General features: G+C 44.9%; 1 protein-coding gene across 16 annotated transcripts in view; it reads right to left on the reverse strand.

Annotated features, from left to right (window-relative positions):
* Positions 1-22,770, reverse strand: part of DAG1 (dystroglycan 1) — a 59,295-nt gene that overhangs the window by 32,502 nt on the left and 4,023 nt on the right. For 12 of the 16 annotated variants that reach the window (XM_070575291.1, XM_070575296.1, XM_070575293.1 and 9 more), the window contains exon 2: positions 19,700-19,755. The exons of the other annotated variants lie outside the window; for them this stretch is intronic. The gene's annotated coding sequence lies outside the window, so the exon portion shown is untranslated. The remainder of the gene's footprint in view (positions 1-19,699; positions 19,756-22,770) is intronic. 16 annotated transcript variants of the gene reach the window in all.

A 22,770-nucleotide genomic window follows, 5' to 3' on the forward strand; every position in this document is an offset into this window, starting at 1 on the left:
GCACTGAGGACAGAAAAGGATAAACTGAGCCCAAAGACAAGGACCAGGCCTAACTGTCCATTTGGCTGCAGCAGCTGGATTGGGAGGTGGGGTGGGGGTATAAGTGCAAGAGGTGAGAGGCCAGACTCAGCGGAATCCAAGTGAGAATGAATTACCACATCTACTTACCCACGTGGCATCCAAGAACTCAATTAAAGCAAATTACAATTATCTCAAGACAGCCCAACAATAATTAACACTTCAGTGCATACTTACAGACTACCTACCCTGTGCTAGGTGTGAAACCTCATTTGCTATGCATGCAGTCTTCCTAAATTTCATATAAAAATATTCAATTAAGATTTACATATATTACTATATCAAAAACACAAGAGGTAATAAACTAAGTACTTATATATTATAAACAGGCATTTTCCAAGTAGTCACTTACTGGAAACTAAAAGTTGCCTTCTGACTCCCTAAATTTCCCCTGGCTATCCAACCCCCTCCTCATCTCAGTACAAGAGTAGAGTTGGGACTACACTGTGAGGGCAGGATGGTCACTGTCTGTCTAGGTCAAGGCTGGATAGTGAGGGGTGCCAGAGAGAAAAGGAAGGAGAAGAGGTCCACTGAAGCAGTCTTGGCAGCATACGCTCTTCTGCCCTCTCCTCCAATAGATGCCTAGCACCAAGCAGGCCCTTGGCAGACATGAGAGTATTGGTAAAGGGTTCCCACTAAATGCCCGAAATGATTCACCAAGCACAAAAGCAGTAATCACCTGATTTCACACTTTGAAGTCAAAACCTGAGCTATCTGATATCTTTTCCATTCTACTACAACAGATTAAAAATATGTGCCATAGCTCAAAACTGACTTCAATGCTAATCTGACTTCAATGAATTACATTTAGAAAAATGTGCTGACTGCTGGTCTTCCTGACCTAATTGGCTAATCAGACTCCAAAGAGAGGAGTGAGGCGAAATACCAGACTAGCCCCAGCCACCCCCAGCTCCCTACTCAGGTCCCCCCTTACCACAGCCCTTGGCACTGCCAGCAGCCTCACAATATAGGCCTCAGAAGCCAAACAGGGGTATTCTGGCCCCTGTTGACTGGGAGTCCTTGTACCTTCACTGTAAGATGCCACTGTACCAAATGTTTATCCAGGCAAATACCTCAACCTTCAGTGTTTAAAGTTGTGACCTGTTTTGGGCCACATTCTTAAGGCTCGCCCATCAACATTTCAACCATGCCAGAAATTGCCAAATCAACAAACTTTGCTTATAAAAGGACAAGACACAACTAGCACTTACTCCCTTTGCTCAGACTGTCTTGCTAGCAGAATTTCTTCCCTCCCACACGCGGCTCTAATCGGCCCTTCTACCTACCTCAGCTTTGCCACAGCTACAAAATCTAAATAATTACAAATTTCTCCAGTAGGTTTTAGGGGTATGCTTCTAAAGGCTGGAGCAAAACAGCCAAAAGATGGCCTTACGGACTTTTGGAACCCCTGTTCTGCACAGCCACAGCCACTCTACAATCAGGCAAAGCAGTGGGCAAGGCCAATGCTGTACAGAACAAGGATGCCTGCCATGCCCAACTTTGAAATCAGGCTTGCCTGGAGTGGCATCTGAGAGCACAGTTCTCAGCGAACTAGTGAAGGCAAAGTTCCTGGGCCAGATCCCGTCAGCTCCTGCATTGCTGGCCTTCCTCAGCAGAGGATGCTAGGGTGCTCCTTGGACCACAGGACAGATTTAGAGAAATGTGTCCAGTTCAGGCACCTCTACACCAAGTAAGATGGATTTACACCCAGTTTAATACAACTGAAAAAATACTTGAAGACCCCCTTGACCTCACATCCCACTGCCTCTACCTCCTTCTGCAGGCTTTGATCATTCCCTTAGCACAAAGGAAAAAGTGGGTTTCCACTCAGTAGTAATTATTTGGAAATTAATTCCTGCATTTTGGAACCCAAGGATTAAAAGTTAAAAGCAAAAAGGGATAAGGGAAGGACAAAAGCAAGAGATTGTCCGTCTTATCAAAAGGGTGCAGCCATAATTTACATATTCCCAAGTAGTGGGGAGAAAGTAGCAGCTACAACATACTTTTCAGTGGTGGCCAGAACGTACTGATACATGAAAGGTGTTGTTTACTTCTTCCAAACAGAGCTAGGATCTCCTTAATCTCCAACCTAGACCACTGTCAGGCACAGATGGACTTCACAGTCCAAGAGGACAGAGATCCCACCAGCCCACAGCTTAATTCTTCAGATACTTTATCTTCATTTCCCATGAATCTTCAACTGGCTTCTAACATGAGTACATAGGGACTCTGCCCTTCCCAGTCTCCATGTAAATCGTTTATGCTGGGAGCTAACTACTTAAAGGATCTCTTTTGTAAATGGAAAATTTATTTTATGTCGTCTTCTTGTATACCAGTCCAACGAATCTTAAAGGTTCTGTGGTCTTAAGAACAGACATAAACAAGAGTCAGGAACCTCCTCCTTGCATTTATCTCATGCAGGGATAAAGATGACACTGTGAGGGATTTCATGGCAACATAGTCCTCCCAATAGGCTGGTCCCTTACAAAGCCATGGGGATAGCTACTGCCCTCTCTCTCAGAACTAAATGGTCAGTAAGAAGAAAAGGCAGAGAGGTCACAGGCAAAAGACAGAACGTGAGTAAACTAGATGGAGCTATGATTCTGTCTTCTCAGACTAAACTGCCCTGGTTTGATTGATAAACAGGATTTGGCCTCTCTCCCTACACTTGTCCCTTCACCTAGTTATCCCTTGATAAGATTTCGGTATCAAGGGATACAGAGAGAGTATCCCTTCTGTATAGGGGGAGTACAGGAGATGCAGAGACAAGTCAGGGCAGAAACCAACAAGTTCTGGGGAGAGTGCCCTCTACAGCTTTGCCAAATTGCTCATCCTAAGGCAGCCAAGACATTCTGACCTTGACATATTTTTTAACTGGTTGAGAAAAATGGCCACAAAAACCGTAGTCCTCACTCTCTCTATAGATCCCTCTGTAGGGTCCCTTCCGGGATCTCACTCTTGGCTACAACCCAAGGAGGTGTTCCACCCATCAACCTGCCTCAGAACTGGAGGGGGAGCAAACATGGAGCCATGGGCGCCTCAGAAATGCTTCTTATCTCAAGGGAGGGAGCAGCCCTCCAGTCCTCTGCCAGCCATAGAGTATTACTTGCTATATTCAGCAAACAATTAAAGGAAAATCCAGATTTCTCTGGGACAAAGAACTAAAAATATAGCAAATTCACCAGTTATCAGAAGCATTTATCTACAGAACTGGAGTTTTGTTTTTGTTTTTTAATCAAGTTCTTTATAAACTCACAAACCACAGACACCTCAGAAAGTCATTTAAGCTCTTTACTTACAGAAGCGCTAAGAAGCAGGAAGTCATCTCTTGACACCAGAGTTTCCACCTCTCACACCCCAAGGAGTAGTGCAGCTGCAAACTTAAGCAGCTTCTCAGAGGGTTGACCCTGTAAACAACGCAGCTAATCCAAAGGCAGCTAATTTAAAGTTTGCAAATCTTTTTTTCAGATCACTTGCAATGCATCCAGGCATCTCAGCTATCTTTTGCTTTTATAGACTAACTACTAAGTATTGAATTTGACACTGACCACAGGGCCAAGGAAGTAACAGGGCCTCAACTTCCATGAACATCTAAGACTCAGCAAGCATCTTACACAGGACCAGTGTGCATGTGTCTGGTACTGGTTACTTTCTCATGGCTCACGTCCTCTTGGATGACTCCATAGCACTGAGTGTAGCACCTGGGCACCAAGGCCTATAAGTGGTTAGTGCTCAGCAATTATTGGCCTGGACAGAGTAGGCTTTAAGGGAAGCACTTGCAAAACATTCTGACGGAGAATGAACATGTTCTAACTTCATCTATCCCTAAACAGGAAAGCGGTGCTCCTGCCCAACACAACCTCAGGTATGGCTGTCCTCTGGATATGAGACAGGCAAGAGGTCAGTGACTATCAGAGGTCCTAGCACTCCAGAGAGCAGAGTGACAGCACGTGCAATGGAGCAAGAGCAATTTTTTTGGCCAATAGGATTTCTTTTAATAATTATTTTATAAATCTAAGTCTGTTCTCAGAAACCTTGCTTTCTAGGCAAATATGGAATGAAATAACACCAGATACAATAATAATCAACAACATGAACAGAGATAACTTGGGCAAATGGCAAATTAGATAATGATACTTGGTGTTTCACTCTTTGGATAAAAAACACTGGATAAGTATCACAGAAACACCTACTATTCGCTTCTGCAATAACTACTTTTCTTTTTCCACAAACAACTTGAACTAACAAAGAAACACACAATAGGAATTACATTTCCTTGATATTTTGACTATCTACTCAGTATCAGACACCACGCTACTTTCCCCTATGGGTTCTTTAATTCCAACTCCATTCCATCTGTGTTTCAATCTCTTCACAAATGAACACTACAAAAATGAAAACGCTTGTTCTTAGAGTTGGATAGAAGGAAAAGTACTCCTGGAATGGTGAAGGAAGGGCAGTCTCTCAGGAGAGGATGGGGAGCCTAGTCCTAAAGACTAGAGACTATGCTCTAAAAACACAGCAGCTATGAAACAGAACCGGAGGTAAGATAGTATGGTTTGGGGCCCAGACCACATGGAAAGCAGGTACTGAAGGAATTGAAAACTGGTGCAGCTGAGGAAAAGGGCTCAGAAAATGCAGAGTTACTCTTGACCCAACACACCTGAACAATCCTCACTAGGGCAAGGACTCCTGCATTGAAATTCTCACTGAAGCCTCAGACCCATAATTCCACATCCTCTGAAAAGTTTCTCCCAAATATCTTTGCCCCCTCACAAAACATATCAATGCTGCTCAGAGGCAGCATTGGCACCTCATGGAACACCCGGGAGTGGTATTAGAGTTGTTCTCCCTCCTGTATACCTGGCTCCACCCGTCCTCAAGGGTCACAAAGGCTGCAGCAGTCCCTGGCTCCACTCTGCTTCTGTGGCATGAGCCCCAGTACCTGAAGTTAGCCTCCACGTGCTGTTTGAGCCCGTTTTCTCATCAGTGGAATGGGGACCATGCTGACACTGACCTCACATAGCCACTGTCAGGATGAACTGAAAGTGATACGTTAGCCATTCAGGCCAGTGCCTGCACGAAGTACTCTGTAAAGACTGCCTCTTGGGGTCAGCCCTGTGGCAGAGTGGTTAAATTTGCCCCTTCTATTTCGGTGGCCCAGGGTTCACTGGTTCGGATCCTGGGCATGGACCTAAGTACTGCTCATCAAGCCATGGTGTGGCAGCATCCCACATAGTGAAACCAGAATGACCTACAACTAGGATACATATACAACTATGCACTGTGGCTTTGGGGAGAAAAAAAAAGAGGAAGATTGGCAACAGATGTTAGCTCAGGGCCAATCTCCTCAGGAGAAAAAAAAAAAAAGACTGCCTCTTGCAATGACTATGGTTTACCCTGCACTGAACTGCCATAATGAGGAGCATCACGTTCTGGATGCTGCAATGCCTTAAGATTGGCATGTCACCCTGGATAGCACAGTGACCCTGGTGAAAAGCTTATATCTCTTTTATGACATGAAAAAACTGAGGTCCACACCAAGTAAGAGGCAGACCCAGGTCTTGAAGCCCAGTTCACCAGATTAACTTGCTTGAGCCACAACTGCCATCACATGGCTCTCGCATTCCAGGCAGCTCATGACAGCTGCCCATGGATCAGGTCCACACTCACTGCCTGGCACAAACAAAAAGTACTCATAAGCATTTGTTAAATGGAGTTTTTTTCTAACTCCCTCTCACCCTCCAGGTTTCTGTCCCCTAAATGCAGCTTCCTCGGGAAATTTGCCCAACTCAGCCCTCGATTATACCTTTCCTTCTTCAATAAATTCTCAGAATAGTGAGAGCAGGGGCCAGACTTGATTTGCCCAAAGTCTAATGACGGCACAGGGAGGACAGAGGTCAGTCCAAGTCTTCCCATGACAATGACACCCACCTACGGGAGAACTATGTCAAAGACCACCTTAAACACCAAAGCACATCTGCTCCATTGCCTCGAAGGACACTGTCCCATTACTTCAAAGCTCTGACAACAGAGTCATGGGTACTGGGCTTTATGGAGCTGGGTTTCAGGCAGTTCACTGCCCGAGGCAAGGGTCCCTGGCATCAATATTCAGGTATATCCTTTTTTTTTGAGGAAGATCAGCCCCGAGCTAACATCTGCTGCCAATCCTCCTCTTTTTGCTGAGGAAGACTGGCCCTGAGCTAACATCCGTGCCCATCTTCCTCTACTTTATATGTGGGATGCCTGCCATAGCATGGCTTGATGAGTGGTGCCATGTCTGCACCCGGGATCCGAACCAGCGAACCCTGGGCCGCAAGCAGAACGTGCGAACTTAACCACTGCGCCACCAGGCTGGCCCGAGGTATATCCTTCCTCTTTAGAAATCAGCTCAGTGGTTCTGATAATTTCCCTACCAATTAAATAGAAATAAATTCTTTTTGAGCAGGCAAGGCCTTCTTTTATTTTGTTGCTAAAGTCCATCTTACTCTGCAAATATCATGTGTTCATTTGTTCCACTTATAACAAATACCAAGAACTAGCGGGGCCAGCCCCGTGGCCGAGTGGTTAAGTTCACACGCTCAACTTCGGCAGCCCAGGGTTTTGCCGGTTCGGATCCTGGGCGTGGACATGGCACTGCTCATCAAGCCATGCTGAGGCAGCATCCCACATGCCACAACTAGAAGGACCCACAACTAAAGATATGCAACTATGTACCGGGGGCTTTGGGGAGAAAAAGGAAAAATAAAATCTTTAAAAAAAAAATTACAAATTATAAAAATACAAGGTATATGAAATGGAAAGAAAATAAGTGGTAAGAAAAAGGAATGTGGAGCACGGTCTACCTCCCCTCTCAGGACCTTAGTTCCTCCCTGGCGAAGCAGGGATAGTCATCAACAGTTGTGAGGCAAAGTCAGCAAATGAGCTCTGTAAACCGTGACAGCCTATGTAACCCTAACCCCACCATTTACCTCACACCCAGCAACTTTGTCCAATAGCATTCCAGGTTCCAGGCAGGAAATCTCCAGAATGCATAATTCAAAACACAGAGCCCACCAGGCAGACCTCCAAGCCCTCTAAGTTTCTGAGGGGAAATTCAAATGCATTTTCCTCCAGAAGCACTACAAACAAAAAATATACAAAAAAGGACTTTGTTTATTTGTTTTAAAATACTTGGGTTATAATAGAAGAAAATGTTACACTGGGACTTGAAATTACTACATTGGGCTATGTTTGCTTAAAATTAAAAATAGTTTCATCTTGGCCAGCCCGGTGGCATAGTGGTTAACTTTGTGCGTTCAGCTTCAGTGGCCCAGGGTTCACAGGTTCGGATCCTGAGCATGGACCTAGCACCGCTTGTCAAGCCACACTGTGGCAGCATCCCACATAAAAAATACAGGAAGATTGCCACAGATGTTAGCTCAGCAACAATCTTCCTCAAGCAAGAAGAGGAGGATTGGCGACAGATGTTAGCTCAGGGCCAATCTTCCTCACACACACACAAACAAAAACAGTTTCATCTTCCCTTCATAGGAGCCTTCGCCAACCAGACCATCACCAACTTCATAGGTCCCAGAGCTAAATGAAAGATCTGGACAAGCTGAATCCAGTTTTTCCCAGTTATTAGACTCCCCAGTAACAATTCCTGGTCATGATTCAGAAAATGCACAACCAGCCTCACAATGACACCACTAGTTGTCTTGTCCTTACCTTTAGACTTAATGCAATAAAAGTAATTCACAGGAGGCCAGCCCCCTGGCCTAGTGGTTAAGTTTGGCACACTCCGCTTCAGCAGCCTGGATTCAGTTCTGGGAGCAGACCTACATCACTTGTCAGCAGCCATGCTGTGGCAGTGACCCACATACAAAAAACAGAGGAAGATTCTTTCTCAAGCAAAATCTTTCTCAAGCAAAAAGAGGAAGACTGGCAACAGATGTAAGCTCAGGGCAAATCTTCAGGGAAAAAAAAAAGTAACTCACAGGAAGGTAAAACAAATTCCAATAACACACTAGGGCACAAGCTAAAAGTAGGTTTCCTTCCCAGTTCCTCATGTGAGCAAGCTGGGTTTCTTCTACAGCTCTCCACAAATGACACACTTAATGTATCCACACACATAAAGAAGTACGACTCTTTTTATTTCATTCTTAAAACTCAAATGGAATCATACACTTCATAATTCTTCCTTTTTAAAATTTACTAGAACTGGGAGAGCTCAGCCCCAGCAGATGGATCCACCTCTTCACTTGCTCCTGCTTTTTGTGGCACATTTATTTATTTCTTTATTTAATTTTTTGGTGAGGAAAATTTGCCCTGAGCCAACATCCACTGCCAATCTTCCTCATTTTTTTTCTTTTGCTTGAGGAAGATTAGCCCTGAACTAACATCTGTGCCAGTCCTCCTTTACTTTTGTATGTGGGATGCCTCCACAGCATGGCTGACACGTGGAGCAGGTCCATACCCACCTTACCCAGGATCTGAACCCACGAACCTGGGCCACCAAAGCAAAGCACGAGGAACTTTCACCACTCAGCCACTGGGCCAGCCCTGTCGTGGCACATTTAAGCATCTAAGTATCCCAATGTGTTTTGCTCTGAAAGACATTCTCTCACTCTCATCCTTGCATTCTTCTGGAAGGAAATTTGAGGATAAAATCCTAAATGCGGAACTGCTGGGTCAAAGGTTATACACATTAGAATTGATAGACATTGGCAAAATGCCCTTGAATTTAAATTCCCACTTAAAGATATGAGTGAGTTTTTCCCTTACTTTCACTAAAATTGAGTTATTGCCAAACTCCTTCATTAATAACATGAGATGGAAGAGGAAGGAAGGTGGGACAGGTTGAAACAGCATAAGATAACAGTTTGCCCCTCTCACATTGCTTGATTAATGGGCATGGTGGGCAGCAGGTGTCATAAATTCAAGCTGAAAGTAATGGTACTTCATCATAGTTATTAGCCAGCAGGAGAATATGGGAGGGTGAACATCTAGACGACTAATGAATCAAAACATGTTGCTATGTTTTTCCAGTCAAATTTGACTACCTCAGAGAAAAACTTCTATGGAGAATTTATGGGCTAATAAGGTATCTGTGATGCTCTTTGCTCCTATTTTTGCTTCCTCTGGACCAGGGCAGCTCCTGGACTACCACAGAACAATTCTGGGGCAGGGCAGAGGGAAGAGAGCTACAAGTGCTAAGCACAAGGACAGGAGAGGGAAGCTAGAGTATTTCTGAGCTCTCAAGTCTAATCTTCATACTGTAGTCTCACTGCTCTGAAAAAGACCAACCTTTTCTAAATCATATTTCCAAATCTAAGTTTGCTGCCTGTTGCCCTTCAAAAGAGGGGGGAGCTGAAGCCCATCATCCTGGAGGTCACACCCTCCAGATTCTTGGGACGTTGGGGAAAGAATCACCTGTCCCAGGCCAGTGCAGCCATTTGGGAAGGCAGTCATGTACCTAAGCACAGAAGTACTCACCAGTCCAGTTCTCATCTTTCTCTTAGATCAGCCTAACTTGTGCATGTGAAAAATTAACCCAACTAAAAGTGATGCCCACAACAGTGACTAACATTCCAAAGTCCTAAGACGACCCTCCCAACTCTATACCATGCTAATTCCTGGTTCAAAGGCTGCCTGGAAAAACCAGCTGACCCAGGCAACTCCACCAAGATGAGGAGTAACAGGGACTGGGAGCCACACTCCACCATGAGGACCATGATACGAAACTCCAAAGAACATCAGAACCAGGAGAAGGAACGTGAAGGCCTTCAGCAGATGTGGTTATGGTATCGTCTAGAGATACATACTGAACTATTGATGGATGACAAGACGTCTTGATATTTGCTTCAAGATAATGTGGTGTAGGTGGGGCAATGGTTGGGAGTGTGAATGGGGCAAGACTGGCCACTGGTTGATGGTTGTTGGGGCTGGTGATAGGTATACAAGATTCATTGTACTATTCTGTCTTTCAGTATACTTAAAATTCTCCATAATAAAAAGTTCAAAAATGAAACACAACAAGAGCCATAAAAATAAAATTCCCAGTAAGTAAAACATCAAATATATTCAGCAATTCACTCTTAAGTATATACCCAGAAGACAAGGGCAAGAGCATTCATATCAGTAGTATTCACGAGTCAAAAACTGGAAACTTAAATTCCACCAATAGGAAAAGCAGTAAATTGTGGTATATTCATATGTGAAATACTATATAACAATAAAAGAGAACTGCTATATAGAACCACACAGATGTAGAGACCAAATGTTCAATAAGAAAAGACAGACAAAAGAGAGTACATACACTCAGTCATTCCACTTACATGAAGGTCAAGAGCAGCAAAACTAAGCTCAAGGACAGAGGTCAGAAGAGTAGTTACCTTTGGGGAGATGCTGATTGGGAACGGCACAACAGAAACTTCCAGAAATGTTCTACATCTGGATCTGAGAGGTATACACATTCATAAAAATGGGTTGAGCTGTACATTTATCATTTATGCATTTTGCTACATGTAAATTATGCTTCAATTTTTTAAAAATAGTGACATCAAAAAAAAAAATCAAACACTACTAGTTACCAAGAGATCCAGTGAAACATCTTTATCTATAAAAGAGTAGAAATTCAAAGCCTGAACAAGGAGAAAAGTGAGCTCTGGCCTGGGATAATTTTGGTTGAGCCTGCTACCTGCCAACACCTGAGGTAAAAGCAGGGACTCCCTCTAAGGACCTTCACTGCTAGCTGATCCACAAACACCAAAGAACAGCAGAGCAGCCAACACCAGAAAACATGGCTATAACTCCTGCTCCACCACCTCAGCAACTAGCTATGGGTGTGGTCTTGACCTTACCAAATTCTGATTAATTCACATTTACATGTAGTGGTATAGATTGCTCATATAGAAGACTGAGCTCTCCCCTCACCACCAGGCCTGCTGCTGGCCGCCGGAGACACACTCCTACAGGAAGCTCCTAAGCAGGGCCCGGCAGCCTCTCCAGCCCTTCCTCCAGCACAGCCCATGCCTCCCTGACTCTGAAATTCCTTACATTCTTGACCCAGAAGGGGAACCCTCAGAAAAGTTGAAACAAAAAACTCAAAAGAAAACTAAACCTGGTCTACCTCCTTAAGCCTAAGCAACCTTGGTACACACACAGGATGCAAAAATCTGAATTTACTTGGCCTCAAAATTATTTAAGTATAAAATAAATGAAATTTTAAAGGTGTGAAATAGCAAAACAAACAAAAAGAACACAGGCATATGTTAAAGTGTCCCAGCACTAGGGAAAGGCCAGATAAATCCTGGTACATCACATGACACCTCCTCTCAGGGGCAATTCCCACCTGAAGGACAATGGGCTCAAGATATACAAAGTACAGGCCAGTCAAGAGCACAGCCCTTTACCTCCACATCCTCACAGCAACAGTTGATCAGATAGCAGCTCTGTCTCTGAGGTGAGCACAGAGTCGCCCTCACACCAGATACAGGCTTGGGCTGCCCATCAAATTCTGGGTAAGCTGGATGGGGCCTGCACACAAGAAAGCCAGGACCAGCTGACAAGTTCCTGGGTCTGGAGCCTGAGCCTACTCTCATACTGAAGCAACACTCCCTAGTCCTCCAGGTAGTTGCCCACATCTTCAGCCACTTGCCAGCATGGTAGCAGCAATGGCAGCTGACACTTCTCTATCCTGTAAGGTAAGTCTCTGTATCCAGAGCTTGAGACCAGCAGGTGAGGCCATGACCACAGCCCACAGAGCCTTCCACTATTCACCCAGCCTACCCGGCCTGATAGCACAGATACAGGGAGAGACGAGATTCTGGCTGCTCTCTAAGCCATATCCATTTCTCCATATCCTTCTGCTGGTGCTGGCCCTGCACGGAGAAGCAGGGAAATCCTCTAAAATAGTTTTCAAACACAGAGAAAATCTGTAAAACAGAATATTCATAGGACTGAGTTTGAGGCAACCATTTATCAGGATCAAGACCTTCATTTTACAGACAGGTAAACCGAGGATTCCACAGTCTCCCAGAGAGTGAGCAATCAAGCAGGATGAGAATCCCTCTCCTAAGCCCGAACAACCGTTTCCCCTTCCGAACCCTCTATAAACAGAGGGAGAAAGAAAGAGAGGAAAGCTGAAGAAAAGGGACAAGATGGGGGACAGACAACGAAAGGCAGGGGAGCTGAGAGTTAGGAAAGCGCAACAGGAAGAAAGAAGAGGGGGCCTAAGAAGGCGACAGTGTTGTGAACCCATCTTGGTAAATTAGGCCAGAGAAGATGCCCAGGGTTTTCCTCTTGCAATACTCTGTCACACTCATGCTGGAAAGACTGGCTTGACAAGGACTACAGAGCCAGGGAAGCTGAGCTGGGCCTGGCCTCTTCTGAGCCCCATCGTCCTCCCATAAAAGTGGTGCTCTAGGTACCTCCTATGAGCAAAGCGTGGGACAAGAGGAAAGTAGCACTCCTGAGGAAAGACCCAAACCACCCCAGCCTTGCCAAAGGGACCGAACCTGAAGCTGATCAAGCCTTAGGATCCAGCTGCTGATTCACAGGAAATTCAGAGAAGAGCATGTTGAACCGTACCCTGAGACACAATCTGCTAAATCTGGACTATCTAGACTGGACTCCACAAGTCTAAGGGCCCAGTTTCTTCAGCAAATAATCATAAGGAAAAGGGAAAGAGAGGGAAACTGTAGATTAAAGAGACCTAAAAGATATACCAAGTTTTAAATATTTTGTTTTTTCTTTTTCTCCCAAAGCCCCCGGGTACATAGGTGTATATTTTTAGTTGTGGGTCCTTCTAGTTGTGGCATGTGGGACGCTGCCTCAGCACGGCCTGACGAGCGGTGCCATGTCCAAGCCCAGGATCCGAACCAGTGAAACTCTGGGACACCGCAGCAGAGCACGCAAACTCACCTCTCAGCCATGGGGCCGGCCCCCAAAGTTTTAAAAATGGACAAAATTAAACCACAGTGCATAAGATACACATGTGGGAGATAAAACCATGAAGAGGAAATGAATACACACAGACAGACTGGGGGTCACCTTTGGAAGGGAGGACAGGGGCCTGTGGCAGGGATGGGGCCTATGGAGACATCTCTGCTGGGGCCAGCAAAGCTTTATTTCTTGACCTTATAATTCACCAAGCTATACTTTTTTTGGGGGGGTGGGTCTTGTTTTCTCTATTTTTGTTTTATTTTATACTAGTAAAGTTTAAAAATATATTTAAAAAAAATAAGATGAAGTAAACATAAAACCAGCCCTGGAAGAGCGAGGAGACTTGCCAAAGCAGCACATGCAGAAAGAGAACCCCACTAGGAAGGGTGAACAGAGAGGATGGCCCCACAGGCAACCGGGTGAGTATCTCTAATTCTGAGGTTCAGCATTACCCCCCAGTGGCTTCTCACCCAGATCCTACCATCTCCAATAGCCCCACTGGTTATTAAGCCGTTATTGTAGCCACCTGCACGGTCCCTTTATCCATCTCTCAACTGGTTCCCAGGGATAGAGTAAAGGTGTGTGTGGTTTTCTAATAGGGTACCCCAAAATTCCAACATGTCCCCTCCAGTCCTTGCTCCCTCCGCTGCAGATTTTCCTGACTCCCACACCCTGAAGGACTTTAACTTGCTCCCCTGGTAAAGTACACCAGAACTGTCTTTCAAGCTCCACCATTCCTCAACTCTGGGCTAGTCCAACCTCACTGCCTCAGTTTCTGTTCTGGCTCTATCTATGCTGACATAACTCCATCATCTCAGGGCTAGCCAGAGTCTCTGTACCCATCTACAAACCCTACTGCTAGCCAACTTCACCCCACAGTGGTCTCTAGTGCTCACCACTGGCTGTGCCCAGACAGTAACCCCTTGCCTCCTACCTCCTCCAGCCAATTTGGAGATTAACAGAGCAAACGCAGCAACGTTCCTCCACTCAATGTGAGCTATCTTCTCCCTCTCTCCCCTTTCCAAAGTTCACTTTCTCTAATCCCCCGCCCACCTCTTCCTGAAGCTTCCTCAGTTATCCCCTAAAGCCCTCCACACACCCTTATCCAAATCATCACCAAACCAAAGGGCTCCCAAGGTTCACTTTGACCAGTCCCTGAAACCAGATCTCACAGGCCCCACCAGGATCACCTAAGGCATGGCAGCAGGGCCAGGAAATGGCTCAATATGTCACAGACACATCTGTGTGTGACCAAACGTGTTTGGCTTTGAATATAATGTAGAACTGCCTACCAGGCTCTCCAAGGTCCTCTCCCTGATCGCTCACATCACCCTCTGAGATGGGCCTAGCTCCCCACTCCCTCTTATGATGAATCAGAGGCACACCAACTGCCCACGATCACTTGCCAGAGGCAGGACCTTCAGCCTCTCCAAACGACACTTTCTTCAGAAAAATACCTAGAGGGGAAATAATCTTCACTTCTCCTCCCTCTTTTGCGTGGTCGGGGCAGAGCGTGGTTGGGGCAGAGGTAGGGCCCATATCTGTCTCATCTATAACCAGATCCCTCTCTGGGGCCTAGCACAGTGCCCAGGACATGACAGTGACTCAAAAACATCTGCTGAATGAATGAATGAATAACTGAAACCTAGCACTGACAGGGCCTGCCCACTGAGTGCCAGTTGATAGGTCCTTCATGGTCCATATACTAGCCTGTCCCGTAAGGCTGCTTAATAGTCAGTATTTAATCTTAAACACTTCCTAGATCAAATACCTTTGTTTAACTTTTTCCAATTAAAAACATAGATTAAGTGAGCTAACGCATGTAAAGCACTTAGAAAAGGATCTCACACAGAGTAAACATTTTAAATATAAACATACAAAATATAAATAATCTTAATCCAGTCACCCATAATCTCTTATGATTATAATGTTTCTGTGCTTCAGACACTCTACATGAGGAGGCTAGCTAAGAAACATGAACATCACTATGTACACCACTGGGAGTCTTGCTTTCTGCATCCCAGATCCAAATCTGAAATAAAACTGCCAAGGTCAATAACCCCCCCACAATGACAAGAGTGCCTGCAATAGAAATGGACTTGCTTCCACAGTGGGGTTTCTTCTGTTCTACTGAGATTCAGCTCCTGAACAGTTGCCTCCTCTGGACTGCCTGTTCTGCACTGCCTGGGGACCACCCTTGGGCTGGGAACAGCCCTGTGGGCTCTGCTTCCCCTCTAGCTTATCAGAGGATTTAGAGTGAGTATTTAGAGCTTTATTTTCAGCTTCCCTCTGGTGGTATCATGTCATTTTCTTATCTGAGAACAGCCAACAGCTCTACTCTCACCCTACTCTAACACAAAGGTCAGAGACCAAATGCCTCCACTATCTGGAAATCACCTGGAGCCTTCTCCACTGGGAACCCGGAGGCAGCTCTCCCCAAACACAGAATCATAAAATACAGTGCCTTCATCACCTGGAAGCTCTACCCAATTTTTGTCTTTAGGACAATTACTCCCCACTCAGAACTTGGGCCTGTACCCTCATCCTCCTCACATTCTGGAACTCTGCACTCAACTTGTCCCTCAAGGAGTCAAGGAAGCCCAAAACACTTCAGATATCCAGGGAGGATGCTGATTTTACAGAGTAAGGTTCAGACATTCCATACTAAGCTCGTCCTATTAACAGGAAAAAAAAAAATCTTAAAATCCTTCTTCTAAAGAGTTCCAACTCTACAGCTCAACTAAATTACACATTCCAGGTACAGAATCTGCTGCTGTCCAACATTCAATCAGGAGCACCCACTCACTCCAGGTCTCTTAAAATGCATCTGTTGGTTGAAAAGTCAAAGTTTTATAAGTTAACCATCACATACTCATACAGGAAAAAGTAAGTATACATGTAGCCCTTTGAAAACCCAAGGGCTTTTCACACTAGGCATACATTGCTCTTATAACTCAAAGAAAAATAAACACTAGACAAAAAAAGAAAACAAAGCACTCTCAGTCACTCAACTCACATGGCAACTTTGTCAGTCTACGCTCCTTCTACTTCACTGGTGCGGTTCAAGAAAACAAACCTGGGCGCATCAAAGAATTTCCAAAGAAACACTTTCTTTTTTTTTTTTTAAGATTGGCAGCTGAGCTAACATCTGTTGCCAATCTTCCTTTCTTTTATTTTTCTTCTCCCCAAAGTCCCCCCAGTATATAGTGGTACATTCTAGTTGTAGGACCTTCTGGTTCTGCTATGTGGGACACCACCTCAGCATGGCCTGATGAGTGGTACGATATCTGTGCCCAGGATCTGAACCAGCGAAACCCTGGGCCGCCGAAGCGGAGCACATGAACTTAACTACTTTGCCACGGGCCAGCGCCCCAAAGAAACTCCTTAGTGGTTAAGGTCATGCACTCTACTTTGGCCCAGGGATTGCAGATTTGGATCCCAGGTGCAGACCTACACATGGTTCATCAAGCCATGCTGTGGCAGTGTCCCATATACAAAATAGAGAAAGATTGGTAGAGATGATAGCTCAGTGGCAATCTTCCTCAAGCAAAAAAAAGAGGAAGACTGGCAACAGATGTTAGCTCGGAGCCAATCTTCCTCACACTCACACTCACTCATATACACACACACACACCCTAAACATTGTTGTCTAGTTAACAGAGACCTTGGTCCTCAAACTATTTTAGTCCCTTACTCAACTTGAAGGAGGCCAGTGCCTCCAAGGACCACCTGCCCCAATAAGACACTATAGCACTCAAAGTTCCACAGGTGAGCAAGCAGTCAAGCCAGAGCTGCTTTCTGGGAAGTACCAATGGGCTCATGTCTAGATTTTGGGTTTTTTTAAATAAGATATTTGGTACATATAATATAATCTATTATGTGCATAAGTAAAAAACACCCCTGAACCTATCACTCAAAACCTAAATCTCAGCATGTGATCTCAGCAAGGCAAGTAGATTTTATTCCTTTATTTGATAAAAACAAAACACTACTCCCAGTCTTAAAACTGAGAAAGAAACGTATCACTCTGCTCAGGCAGAAGGATAAAATAGGCTAGATTTTTTTCCTGTAATAAAAGAAAAAAAAAGGTAGGAGGAAGGCAAACATCCAGGGCAGTGCCAATGCCAGCTGCTCCTTTCAAGACACTTTTACAGAAGACAAAGAAATCATACATTTTGAAGCATCATGAAAAGAATGGAATTTCCTTACTCAGAAGATGAAGAACAATTTTCAGGACCATTCCAAAATAAACCTATCTGGGTTTTAGAGAATCAAATTTCTCAGCAGCCATCCCTGCAATCATATGGACCTCATGAAGAAAAGCCCTTTACCAACTCCAGGAGGGCTTGATCAGGCCTTCTCCATCCCCCCTACCACCACCAGCTCGCTCATCTACTCTTCACAGAACCTGCTAAAGCTGATCACACGATAGCTGATCACACATCTGGCTCCCTGTCTGAAGCCAACACCCCTGAAAAAGCAGCAGTCAGTGGCCCCTATCAGACTATTCACCAAACCCTAAGTACCTCATAAACTTTTCTCCAGCAACACACTGGCCTGGGGTCAGGAGAAGAACTAACTGATGGGTAACGCAGTTTGACATCAGGGGAGAACATTCATATCCAGAACAAATCTGTGTTTTAAAAAGCTGAGTCCCTCTGGTTTCCCCTACTTGGAGAATCATATTCTGGCACTTCACATCTTCAATGAGTTCCACAGTTGATTAAGACCAAAATAAGGCTTTTTCCAGCTTTATTCAGATACAAGTGACAGCCAAAATAAGTTAAAAAAAAGAATTTGAAGTCCAATTTCATTACGAAAGAGATTAATCCTTTGCTTCCCAGTGGATTCGGAACATAAGAAAGGCCTGGAGGGAGTGACCAGCCTCCTGTGACCAGGCACTCACCCACCCTTGGGAACAGCAGGCCTGCCTCTCCAAATATGGCCTCAGATCTGCTCCAACAGTGAGTTCAGGCCTGCAAAGGTGTCCACAAGAATGTTTACCAAGACACGACAAATCAGAGGGCAGACTCAGGGATAAACAAAGCACCATCCCTCAGAACACTCCAGAACAGCAGGGTAACATGTGAGGAAATGACTGATTGCTAGGCTCCCGGCCCCTCAGCACATGTAACCACAGCAGACAGGACAGAGAGGCCATGTCAGGCCTGACACTGAAGCAGAGGGCTGTGCCTGCAGAGCCCACAATGGGCCCCATTCTCCCTAGAAGCTCAGGGCAGGAGGAGAGAGAGGAGGTCAGGACATTCCTTCACTCCCTCACACAGAGAAAAAGGGCAGAGGCAGCCCAGGGCACTAGAGGCCTACATAAGAAGAAAGTATGAGCAGACATTTTCCTTTCCAGCTGCATGAATCAAAAAGGGACCTCTCCTTAAAAATTCAGAAGGGAGGGGCCAGCCCAGTGGCGCAGCAGTCTAGTGCACACGTTCTGCTTCGGCAGCCCAGGGTTCACTGGTTCGGAACCCGGATGCGGACATGACACCACTTGGCAAGCCATGCTGTGGCAGGCGTCCCACATATAAAGTGGAGGAAGATGGGAATGGATATTAGCTCAGGGCCAATCTTCCTCAGCAAAAAGAGGGGGATTGGCAGCGGATGTTAGCTCAGGGCTAACCTTCCTCAAAAAAAAAAAAAAAAAGAAACACTATTTGGAATTCCATTATTGACTGTATCATTTTTCTTAGCAAAAACTGGCTAAAGAATCAATCCAGCCCTAGAGAACTGAGTTAACTGAGAGGCATTCATGACAACCAAGGCAGAACTGGTTCACTTCTGCCATAGAGAGCCCTGGGAATCTTCTTAAATAACCCCATATCAACCCCTGGAACACCTGAGGGAAAACACTCTGAGCACAGAAAGAGGTAAAACAGGGACTAACCATAACATTTGCAAAAACGAACATCTTCCAATTCCACTAACCTGTTTCAATACACAAATACCAACTATTAGAAAAAATTCTGCAAGAGGTACTTCTTATTTGTGGATTCCCATACTCCATATACAAAAATTCAACATCCGTAGAAAATGAAGAGCAAATGCTAAAACAGGGGACCCAGCTGAGCACTGGCCACTGTTTCCCTGAATATGACACATTCTTCCAAATGCTTCACTCGTGCCTGAGGCCCCCCTCAACTGGTCCTCTACTCTACCAAGTATACTTGGTATCCAAGGGTCATGACTGCCTCAGGAAGAATGAATCTGTGGCTACACATACTCCCAATGGCAGGGAACACTCAGTCTGGGCATTTATGTGGCTATAAAAATTGCATACCAATGCAAGTCACAGAAGAGGGACTATACATACACAATGCTTAAAAATAAAAATCAGGGGGCTGGCCCTGTAGCCTAATGGTTAAGTTCACGTGCTCCACTTCAGCGGTCTGGGGTTCACCAGTTCAGATCCTGGGCATGGACCCATGCACCACTCATTAAGCCATGCTGTGGTGGCATCCCACATAGAAGAACCAGAACGACCTGCAACTAGGATACACAACTATGTACGGGGGCTTTGGGAGGCAGAGGGAAAAGAGAATGATTGGCAACAGATGTTAGCTCGGGGCCAATCTTCCACACCAAGAAAAAAAATAAAATAAAATGCCATGGTTAATCATTTTGTGAAGTACATGTTTATTCATCAACTTTTTCTTGCAAAAATATTTCTTTTCAACTACCTTACCTCACTTCTAGTGCTAGGTTGCTTTAAAAGCCTTATCTTCCTGGAGAGCAGAGGCCCTGCAGGAAAAGAAAGAACCAATATTGGTGAATGTCCACAAGTGAAATAGAATTATACTACAATGATCAACTCCAAAAGAAGTGGGGAATGCCACTTAGCCTTTTGCCCACACCACCAATTAGTCACCCTTCTTTGTCAAAGGGTGACAAAGAAAATACAATATTTTCTGTAGAGTCAATCCAGAAGAAAAAATTATAAATAGTATCAAAGATATAACATTAATTCCAATGTCTACAATTCAGAGAGCAATATTTTAAAAAAACAACTAGCTCAAGAAGGTATAATTGAGAAGCAAAACCTCAATGCTATTAAATGCACCCCATGACATGTAGAGTAAAGACATTCAGTCATAAAAGGGACTTTTTTATAGTCAGCTGATTGTTCCCACTAGAAACCTGCTTTTAAAATACAAATATAGGAGCCAGCCTGGTGGTGCAGCAGTTAAGTTTGCACATTCCGCTTTGGCAGCCCAGGGTTCACCAGTTCAGATCCTGGGTGCGGACCTATGCACCACTTGTCAAGCCATGCTGTAGTAGGTGTCCCAGATATAAAGTAGAGGAAGATGGGCATGGATGTTGGCTCAGGGCCAGTCTTCCTCAGCAAAAAGAGGAGGATAGGTGGCAGATGAGAGCTCAGAGCTAATCTTCCTCAAAAAAATAAAAATAAAAATATAAACTAAGCCAACATACTGCTAAAGTTTCACTCAGATTTACTTCATTCCAACATAGAACACAGAACAGCTTCACCAACTCAGACCACCTCAGTTTATGATATTGTACCACTGCATCCCATCCATCTTTCTACCTGGACCCAGAGCAAGGCTAAGAAAATGCTTAGTTATCAAACCTAAAAAATAGGAAAATAGAAAACTCTATTCATTAAGGCTAAATTAAGCCCTCTGGCTGGTGTAATTTTGTAAACTACTCTAAAATCCTATTTATAGAAATTGCTATTTGAGCAGTATTACTGACTAATGATCAGAGTGAAGAGGTATGGTCAAAAGGCAAAGCAAGTTATACTCACAAGAAGACTGCTTTAAATTAATACCCAAAGGCATGTGCACACAAAGACCTACCGGGAAACAACCAGATTAATCATTTGTATGTTCAAAACAGCCATCACCTTACTCCAAGCCTGAAGTGTTCATGTGGGAAAAGCAGAGGAAGACGGGGGCCTAAGAAGTAACAGCACAGTAACACTGGCAAAGACACAGAAACACTTTAACATGGAGGAGAGAGAAAACTTACTCCAGAAAAGGAGGGAGAAATCCTTGACTAACACACAGGACACAAAGAACACACTACCTGAATTTATTCTCACTTTGAGTTCCCCTGAGGTTCAACACTCTCTCCAGTCTCCATCTGGGTCCACCCTGATGTTCAGACCAGCATTTCTCACTTCTTTGAAGTCATAAAAGAGATAAGCCTCCAGCCTCCAAGCAGTCACACTCTACAGTGGCTCAAATCTAAACAGCACACCCAGCAACCTGGATATTCAATCACACTTCTCATCGCTGACTTCTCCTATGGGCCAGAAAAAAATTCACAAGGCCTCACTCTTAAATCTTGCCTATCCACAAAATGAGTATATCACCACTTGCCATTCCACTAGGCTAGATGTGTGCCTCTTATCAAGATGGCTATGACCAAAATTAAACCCAACTCAAAAAGGCAAGCACAGGTAAATGGGCTCCTTCTTTTTTTTTATTAAAGATTGGCACCTGAGCTAACAACTGTTGCCAATCTTCTTTTTTGCCTGTTTGTTTAAAGATTTTAGGGGCCAGGCCAGAGGTGCAGCGGTTAAGTGTGCATGCTCTGCTTTGGCAGCCCAGGGTTCGCCGATTCAGACCCTGGGTGCAGACATGGCACTTGTCAAGCCATGCTGTGGTAGGCGTCCCACATAGAAAGTAGAGGAAGATGGGCATGGATGTTAGTTCAGGGCCAGTCTTCCTCAGCAAAAAGAGGAGGATTGGCAGCAGATGTTAGCGTAGGGCTAATCTTCCTCAAAAAAAAGAAAAAAAGATTTATTTTTCCTTTTTCTCCCCCAAGCCCCCCGGTACATAGTTGCGTATTTTCAGTTGTGAGTCCTTCTAGTTGTAGCATGTGGGACGCCACCTCAGCATGGCTTGATGAGTAGTGCGATGTCTGCGCCCAGGATCCAAACTAGCGAAACCCTGGGCTGCCAAAGCAGAGTGCAAGAACAACCATTCGGCTACGGGGCCAGCCCCAGAGGTTCCTTCTTGACATCATCATGGGCCACCCTTAGTTTGCACTGCACAGGACAAGTCTGCAAGCCAATGACAACTCTTTCAATGAATTCAGCCTAAAGTCATATCACCCCTGCCATGATTCTGAGTCTCCCAAACTGTAGACAATAAAACACAGTGGTCCCCTACCCTACCAAGTGGGTCAAAAAATCATGCTTTTTTCCTTCCTAAGTTCACCCCTTCCTATTACTCTCTGCCACTCTGGTTTATCTCCTTCAACTGTACCCCTGCAAAAGACTCAAAACTGGTCTCCTAACTTCTTACCTCTCCCTGCCAGACACGGGCACTACCCTACTTAGAGCTTCCAGGGGCTCCCCACTGGCCCAACTCAGCCTTCAGGTCAACGTTTTGCCCCACCTTTTCCCCAGGGGACACTTCCTTTGGCTCCACCCTGTCCACTCCTTGGTCCTCAGGCAAAGCCTGGTATTTTCCTCCTCCACCCTTTTCTGTTCACCCAAAGACAGCCCCTCGTCCTGCCTGACTGCCACAAAGACTCAAGCAAGCCTTCCCCCCTTTTCTGCAGTCTAGGAGTCTCTCTATTCCAACCCTCTCAAGTCCTCACCAGTGCCTGGGTGATGCAGCCTTACTTCCTCATCTTTTCACTGTCACCTCCTGCCCACTACACTCAAAGGTAGACCCCTGATGGTACCAGCACCATTCAGGTCCCTAACATCTCTGACTCATCTTGAACCTTCTTTCTCTCTCTCCATTCCCCTAAAAACCACTGTTTTTGTTCAGGTCCACTGTC

This window comes from Equus przewalskii, chromosome 15 (genome assembly GCF_037783145.1).
Source record: "Equus przewalskii isolate Varuska chromosome 15, EquPr2, whole genome shotgun sequence".
Classification (NCBI taxonomy): domain Eukaryota; kingdom Metazoa; phylum Chordata; class Mammalia; order Perissodactyla; family Equidae; genus Equus; species Equus przewalskii.